The sequence below is a fragment of the Dromiciops gliroides genome, chromosome 3, assembly GCF_019393635.1.
Source record: "Dromiciops gliroides isolate mDroGli1 chromosome 3, mDroGli1.pri, whole genome shotgun sequence".
NCBI lineage: Eukaryota > Metazoa > Chordata > Mammalia > Microbiotheria > Microbiotheriidae > Dromiciops > Dromiciops gliroides.
The window spans coordinates 581,394,882-581,403,560 of NC_057863.1; positions in this window are offsets into that span (position 1 = coordinate 581,394,882).

The following is an 8,679-nucleotide window of genomic DNA, read 5'->3' on the forward strand; positions in this document are numbered from 1 at the left end:
GCTGGAAGTATTGATCCCACCCATCTCACTTCTACACCTGGCTTCTATGCTCCCTCCTATATGCCTGATGCCATGGACATTTCAATCCCATGCATCTGATTAAGTCTGACTCAGTTTCCTCCAATATGTTCGGTGGCATGGACATATATTCCATCCACCTATTTTAAACCTGGCATACTGCATGGGCAGTATATATTGCTCAAGTGTGGGAATGCTCATATCCCATCATTTCTCTGTTCTTTTATGGTAACCCCCATAATTATCTCAGGTGTCATGATAAATACAGTGTTGAATTTGGCCTTGACACCTGTTACCAATTATATTAGATTTTTTAATTTCTCATAATGGCATGAGGATAATTAGGCAGATGATGCAAAAAGTGATAAAACAAAGATAAAAATTATTTTTATTAATTAATATTGCAGCAATTGTCTTCTCAATTACCCTCCATAAGGGGGGACTATAGTAATATTATAATTTTAAAGAATGTTTCAATTTTTGTTTTATTATATGTTTCATGTGTAACAACTAAGATTCTGAATTCCCTTAGACATGTTTTTGAGAACTTTCATTGTTTGATTTGATTATTGACAAAGCTATTTTAAAGTTGTGTTAAGCTCAATTTTGTAGGAAATTTTCCTGGCTGATTACCAGCATCCACACATCAACCCCTGAAAAGACTTCCATTCCATGACTACACCTAGAGGACATCTGAGAAAAGACTTTCAGAGACTTTAAATGAACAGTTTTGATTTGTTGTTTTTGTTGTTTTTTTCTCTGTTATAATATACACAATCTGTAACATGTATTCTCTGCAGAGGCCCTCCCTTTGCAAGACTAATGTCAAAGCGTCGGTTCATGAGGACAAAAAAAAATCGCCCCTCTGGACAAAACTTTCCTCTTTTCCTTTTCTATATTGTTGTTCACATTATTAGTTAGCAATAGTTATTATATTGTTTTTACTGTTCCCTCAAGGAAACATTTTGTTTCTTGAGGAACAACAGGGGGGACTGTAATGATTGGAATGACGCCACCTGCTGGAGACTTACTGTAGAAGAGTTCTGCCCATGAAGTGAAGGTCTTTGAGGGCAAGACCAGGAGTCTTTTCTTTGGCATCAGGAAGTGACACCAGCTAGTGGGAGGAGGAAGGAAGAGACTGGCGCTCAGTCTCGGGCTCTTTCCTTTGGACTCTGGTGGAGAGCGGAGCTAGAAATGTTCTCTCCCTTTAATAGATAGGAATCTAGGCCTTTCTCTCTCTTTACCAAAATTCTTATTCTCCTTAATAAATGCTTAAAAGTCTAACTCTTGCTAAAGCTTATAATTTATTGGCGACCACTCATTAGATATTTTAGACAGTTTAGCTAGAATTTTAGCCCTTAACAGTTTTCTATACCTTTGAGAAATGAGGCATCAAAGTTCCTTCAATTTTTTTTTAACGGTTACTATTGCTAACTGCATTTCCCTCCATGCTATTCCCTTCCCATGATATTTACTCTATTGTCTATCTTTCACCCTGTTCCTCCTCAAAAGTGTTTTGGTACAGACTGTCCCTCCCCCAATCTGCCTTGCCTCCCCCTTCAATCCCCTCACTGTCTGTGAGCTGAATTCCAGAAGTAGCCACTACTGCAACTGATTCCAAGGTTCCTGAGGCCTGTTTCTCTGCGGCAGCCTGCCTGGGGCTGGATGTGTGCTGGCGTGACCTGTACAGGTCCACACTCTACTATCACCCTGGTACAACAAACCTTTCTTGCCAATCTTCTAAGCCATTTTTGGCTGGAAAATGCTATCACCCCCTCCTTCTGTGTGTTCTGCTGCTCCAGAAATTGTCTTATGGCATTATTTAAAGGTATTTGGATTGGGGGGGGGGCGGGCCTTGGGGAGAGCTCAGAGAAGTCATTGCATTTCCTCCACCAACTTGGCTCCTAGTTTTTCCATTTTAATGATTTATTTTTTGCTCAAAAACAATGCATTAATACTTTTTGGAAAGAGCTTGTATGTACTTAATAACTACTGAAGATAAATGTTTTATTATTTTTTTTTGTGAGGCAATTAGGGTTAAGTGACTTGCTTAGGGTCACACAGCTACTAAGTATAAAGTGTCTGTGGTTGGATTTGAACTCAGGTCCTCCTGAATCCAGGGCTAGTGGTCTATTCACTGCGCCACCTAGCTGTCCATGTTTTTATTTATTATTAACCAATTGTTGCTGCAACAAAAAAAGCAAGTGTAGCCTGCTCTTATCTGTAAATAGTAGAAGTTATTATGTCAGGTGAAACTGTAATTTGACTTGCTCTAAATTTTGAATTGGGGTATAACTTTTGGAATGTTGTAAAGCCAGTGGTCCTGTATTCCATGGAACTGTCAAGAGTTGCTCAAAGGAGGTATGATCTGAGAAACTCTACAGGTAGATGTAGGTGATTGTGGAGGTTGAGAAAATGTCCTTACAAAGGTAATGGCAGGATCCTCTTGACTCAGTTTCCCCATTGTGCTATTTCCTTTCTGAATAGGAATAATTTATACAGGACCAAATCCAAGCCTGGCTATGATACACTGGGAATAATGTAGCATGGTTGGTGATTCCAAAGAACATTAAGAGAGTTTCTGTCCTGTTACACTTATAATAAGTCAGTCTGCGATTTTAGGTTTAGGCCTGAGGGAATAGCCCTGATATTGTTATAACTGTGTCTTTCCACCTTATGGAAGCAGTTTTCTCTGACCACAGTGGGAGAAAGCACCAGCCCTGGATTCAGGAAGACCTGAGTTCAAATCTGACCTCAGACACTTGACACTTACTAGCTGTGTGACCCTGGGTAAGTCACTAAACCCTCATTGCCAAAAAAAAAAAAAGAGAGAGAGAGAGAGTGTGAAGATTTCTATAAGGGTTCTTATCGTTACAGCCATCAAGCATATCTGAACTATTATAATGGGATAGAGATTTAGAAAGAGTCAACAGTGAATAAAGTGCTGGTCCTGACCCTGGGCAAGTCACCTCACCCTCTTTGCCTCAGTTTCCTTATCTGTAAAATGAGCTGGAGAAGGAAATGGCAAACAATTCTAGTATGTTGGCCAAGAAAATCCCAAAGGGGATCACAAAGTGTCTGACCTGATTGAAAAAAGGCCTTTACTACCTACTGTTACAATAAACATGGTGTTTAGAATATAACTCTCAAACGGACCTGAGTTACTTGTGGCATCAGTATACCATATTGCAGAGATAGAGAAAACAAAAAACAAAAAAATCAATGAAATTTTATTTAAAAAAGAAAACTCTCCTTGTTTAATATTTTTCTGTGTATGTCAGATAATATTTAAAAACATGGATGATTATGCAAATCTCTGATAATTCTGCTTACTTGAGTGCTAGAAAAAGATAGAGAACAGAGGAAAGATATGTGTGTGTGGGGGGATTTTAAGTCATGAACTTCATAAACTCAACTTGGGTCTGCCAGTGCAACTGAATGATACTTATAGTCATATATTTTAATATAGAGCTAAGTACCTCAGAGGGGAGAAAGAGTAGACCATTTAGGGCCTCAGATATTTACTATCTATGTGACTCTGGGCAAGTCACTAAACCTTTCTCTGCCTCAGTTTCCTCAGTTGTACAATAGGGATAATAGTCACCTCTATCCCCTACCTTCTAGAGTGGCTGTATCCAATAATATAGTAAATGGAAATCACTTAGCACTGTGCAAAGTAGTAGGTGTTTAATTAATACTTGTCACTTTGAAAAGAAGTCCTACTTTTACATTAAGTTTAAATCGAGGTTTTGGCATGTTTGGGGGGTGATTAGTCAGATGCAGGGAGCCACCTAAGAAATTTGTGGTTCATTTTGAGGTAGGAGCCTGACCATTTCAATCCTTTTATTAATTTCAAAGAGTTAAGAAGGCATGGTCTGAAATTTTTTTGCAGACAAAAGTTTCATTAAAATCTCTGGTTGTGTAAGAGATAAAATAGGCGAGCTGAGATGCTACCAACTCATATAAAAACTAGGAATCTTGGGAGCAAATCAGGATTGAGAGTGGTTAAAGCTCTGTTTAAGAGGACTTTGAGAGAAGCCCTCTTCTTAAGGTTTTCAGGCACAGGTATGATCAGGAATTAGGCTAAAAGTAGGTTTGGCCCTGGCAGTGAAAAAAAATTTGCTCTGAGCAGAGCAAGAAGCAGTCAAGTTAAGTACAAAAGGTGGGTACAAAGCTCTGTCAAGCAAGTAGTTTTTATCTCAACTTTGATTTCCCTATGCTTTTGTCAGCGTTTTGTCTTTTTCTTTAGGATGTGGCCTGCATTTGCTGGGATTTGGGGGTGGGTGGGGGCTAAAAAGGCAGGGTAAGACTCCCCCAGATTGTATTGTTTTAAAAGGAAGTAATTTTCATTTTTAAAGTTCTCTTTCTGTCTTTTGATTATGAGTTTACAGATTTGGAGGTGGAATCAGAAAAGGGATTTTTCTCTCAGTTAATTTTTTTTTTCTTTACTGAGGCAATTGGGGTTAAGTGACTTGCCCAGGGTCACACAGCTAGTAAGTGTTAAGTGTCTGAGGCCTGCTTTGAACTCAGGTCCTCCTGACTCCAAGGGCTGGTGCTCTATCCACTGTGCCACCTAGCTGCCCTCTCTCTCTCAGTTAAAATGACAAGTTTTGTTGTCTACCCACCCCACCCCCTTTGGATGTTTCTTTAGCAACTATTTGATGGAAGTGAGGCTAATTAAGTTAAGTACCTAGTTAAAGGCACTTGCCAAAAGGCATTCTTTGGTTAGTCCAGGAATAGATGAATTCAGGTGTCATTTCATCCCAAAGCTAAAGTTTGCAGATTATGTTTAAGTGAAATCTGGGAGACTGTCTTCCTGCCCCCCCCCCCCTTTGCCCCCTTGCAATTATATCTGACATCAGGACAATATGTTTCAAACTGAAAAATAACTTTTTTGCTTTTTAAGATGCTTTGATCAGGGCTTTCCTGTCACAGCCTTGAAGGCAATCACTTTAGAATTTCAGTAATTTATGTTTAAAATGTATATTACCATGATAAAAGTTGTTTTTATAAGCAGTGTTAGTGAAAGGAGTAAGAGAAATACAGCTCTCTTGATCTGTAAAGTGCTAAGTGTTTACTCTCTCCAGTTTCTAAAAGGTGAATAGTAGCAGCAAAAAGAGGAAGGTGGATATCCCTTTTAATTTGGGAAACACTTTTTGGTAACTTGAACAGATCTCTGTTATCAACTGGACAGTCAACCATTTTCTAAGCTATTAACAAGCTTGGAAATCAAACTGGAATACTCTACCATCTGTTTCAAGCCCTTCTATTTCCACATGGCAGTTTTGGTTATAGGCGATTAGGAGAAATCAGATGGGCAATGTGTTCCTAAGTCTGATAATCAAATGTCTTATATACTGTCTCTTTTAAAAGCATTGGCGGGGCAGCTAGGTGGTGCAGTGGATAGAGCACTGGCCCTGGAGTCAGGAGGACCTGAGTTCAAATATGGCCTCAGACACTTTACACACTTACTAGCTGTGTGACCCTGAGCAAGTCACTTAACCCCAATTGCCTCACCAAAACAAAAAAAAAAAAAGAAAAAGAAAAAGTAAAAGCATTGGCAGTGGATTAGCTGGAAATATTGAAAACATGCAATACTCAGAATAAATAGCCCTTGTAAAACATATAATTTCAATGAGAAATTGAGGTTCTATATGATACCAATTGGAAAATAGTTCCATTTGTAATTGAATTTATTCTGGCCACATTTTAAATGAAATTTGTCATGTCAGTTTTCTGATTTGTAATGTGCTCAAGAAAAGAGCCTAACATTAATTTGATAATTATATCAGAAATATTGTTAAAAATGTGAACTCTTCTTTAATTAATTTGGGTTATTGATTTAATCCTTAAAAGGATGAAGTAAACGTGTTACAAAAAATTAAAAATCATTAACTAGAAATGGCAAAGGAAAAGATTTTTAGAAATCAGTCTCTAACCAGCTTTGTTCTAAGGGTAAGGTTAGATAAGTATCTGGTTTATCATGGCCACCCACTTTTAGGATAAATCTGTAGGAAGCCTATATTAAATCAAACACTCCAAAAATATAGGATATGGTAAAACATATTGGTTATTGTGCTTGGTGACTATCATGAAGATATTAAATGTTTCCTTATACTGTTCAAACTGAGCATTATTTAATTAACTCCTATGAAAGCACTTGAAGGTTTCTGCCTGGGAAAACTGACCAAGGTGATTCTTGGTCTACTAGATATTGGAAAAGAAGGCCTCTGAAATGCCTTCCACCTCTTGGATTGTGTGAGAGACTTTTTTTTTTTTTTTTTTGCTGGGCAATAAGGGTTAAGTGACTTGCCCAGGGTCACACAGTTAGTAAGTGTTAAATGTCTGAGGCTGGATTTGAACTCAGGTCCTCCTGAATCCAGGGCCGGTACTCTATTCACTGTGCCACCTAGCTGCCCCCCAAGATAGACTTTTAAGCAAGTAGACCAGCACAGCATGTATTCCTCAGGAATGTGGTGAGCCACTTTGTCTTGGTAAAAGAAAACAGATGGGCTACTTGAGTACTTCATTGTTATCCATCCTTCCCTACAAACCCCAGCAGCCCAAGCTATTAAGAGAAGCAGAACATGGTAGGCTTTTTTCCCCCCTCTATGAAGGGTTCACAGAAAGATAGGAATCAAGAATGTTAGGGTGAGATAGCATACATATATTGGGGTGGGGATGAGGTTGGATATTCAAGGGGGAAGGAAATACTTATAGAAAAGAGGAAACAGATCCAAAGTGGGGTAAAATAACACACACACACACACACACACACACACACACACACACACACACACACGTTTTAGAAATGATTACAAAATCAATGGTTTTCCAGGCCTGAATTTTCAATTTGGTTTTCTCAGGAATAGGCTGTAACTCTGTCTAGCCAAAATACCTGCTACCTGTTTGTGTGGCATTTTAAATTTATCTCATGCAGGCCTCATGACAACTCAGTTTGGTCACAGCTTACATATCTCTAGCATCTGAACATTTGGGAAGCTTTTTCTGGAGCTTAGTACAATGATTGCCATATACTAGGTGTTTTGTGAATAGTGATGGACTGACTTGACTCATAACAGCCCTGTACAGGACACTTGACACTTACTGGCTTTAAGACCCTGGGCAAGTCACTTAACCCTAATATTCTCAAACATCTGTGCCTTCATTGTAAAAGACTTAGTGGTGTCTCTTGTCACTGTGTTGCTGTTGCGGTCTTTGCCTGCTGAATTCACATTCATTCCTTTGTATGGGACAACTATGGATTTGAGTCAGATTAAACTCTAAGGATGGAGTCTGAAAGATACCTAGCCGCCCCTCCCCCCCAATAGCTAACTTCTTGATTTGCCTAAAAGTTAATTGCTTGTTAAATTCTCACTATCTCCTTTAAGTTTCATTGATGAGGTAATGGACTTGGGTCAGTTCTGTAAACTTTGGGGATGGGGTCTGGAAGATATCTAGTCCCCCAGTAAGTTTTATTGCTTGTCACAGTTCTACCAATTAGCACTATTTACTTTACTTCTGCTTAGTTCCCACATGCCAGCTACACCTTAGTTTATGGCCTGTAATAAAAATTGTGTCGCTGAATAGTCAGCTTACTCCCTTCTCACATGTCAAAATCCCAGTCCCTGTCTTGGATTAATTGCAGTCAGATAAGGGAGTGATTTCTGCCCCCCTCTTTGACATTCCTCAGACTTGTTATTCCTTCCTCTCTTCCCCTTTGTTCTTGGACATGTCTCAATACATGGATCACGAGCTAAGCACGCACATTGGATGAGACAGGATTGGATGTTAGATTGTGAGCTCACGATGTGCATATGAAGGTTTCCCCCTCCCCTTGAGATTACTATAAAAACTCAAGGCATGTATTAATTACTGCGGCTTGATCTCAGGATTGAGTTTGCTCCTCCTCATGAGGATGTAATAAACCTATCTCTGCCACACTTGGTGGTCTCCTCGAGTTATTTGGGTAAACTGAGGCAGTTTGTCCCAAACACCTTCATTTCTGTTTGAGGTATTCCAGAAGCAACTAAACTCTTCAGACCACCACAGAGAAATTAGGTCAATTTTAGAAGGCAAAGTTACAGAGGGCGTCTATTTCAGGGCTTGAGTGTATCTACTGAAATGAGTTGGGATTGGGTTCTTGTGGAAATCTCCAAAGTGATGGGCCCCATTAGGAAATAATTTTTTTTAAAGAGACAACCTTTATTTTAATCATTTTGCATTATACAGTTCAAAAGTCAAATATCAGATTTTAGAATGTCAATTCATGTTTAAAAGAAAACTACTTTTGACTGGTGAGCAGAGAAAGGAAATAATCTGTAGGAGTGGGACACAGACAGCTCAGTGAACTTTTATTTGTTGCCTTTCTTTTGGCCATGATCACTTTACTTCCATTTTAATTCAATATTAGCAACAATAAAGGTAAAAAGGGTAAATAAAGGTGTGAGAAAATAATCAAACCTCTTGTGTTCTAAACAACTAGAATACCTATTGAAACTGATTGCACCCTCTTTGACAAGGAAAAGGTTTTCAAAACATTTAATCAATTCTCTGAATTTTTATTAACATACATTAACATTTGATCTATACAAATGTCCTCATCATGTTTCCATAAATCAATTTCAATTCTGTGTCTATTTCAAGCCTGTGCCATTGTTG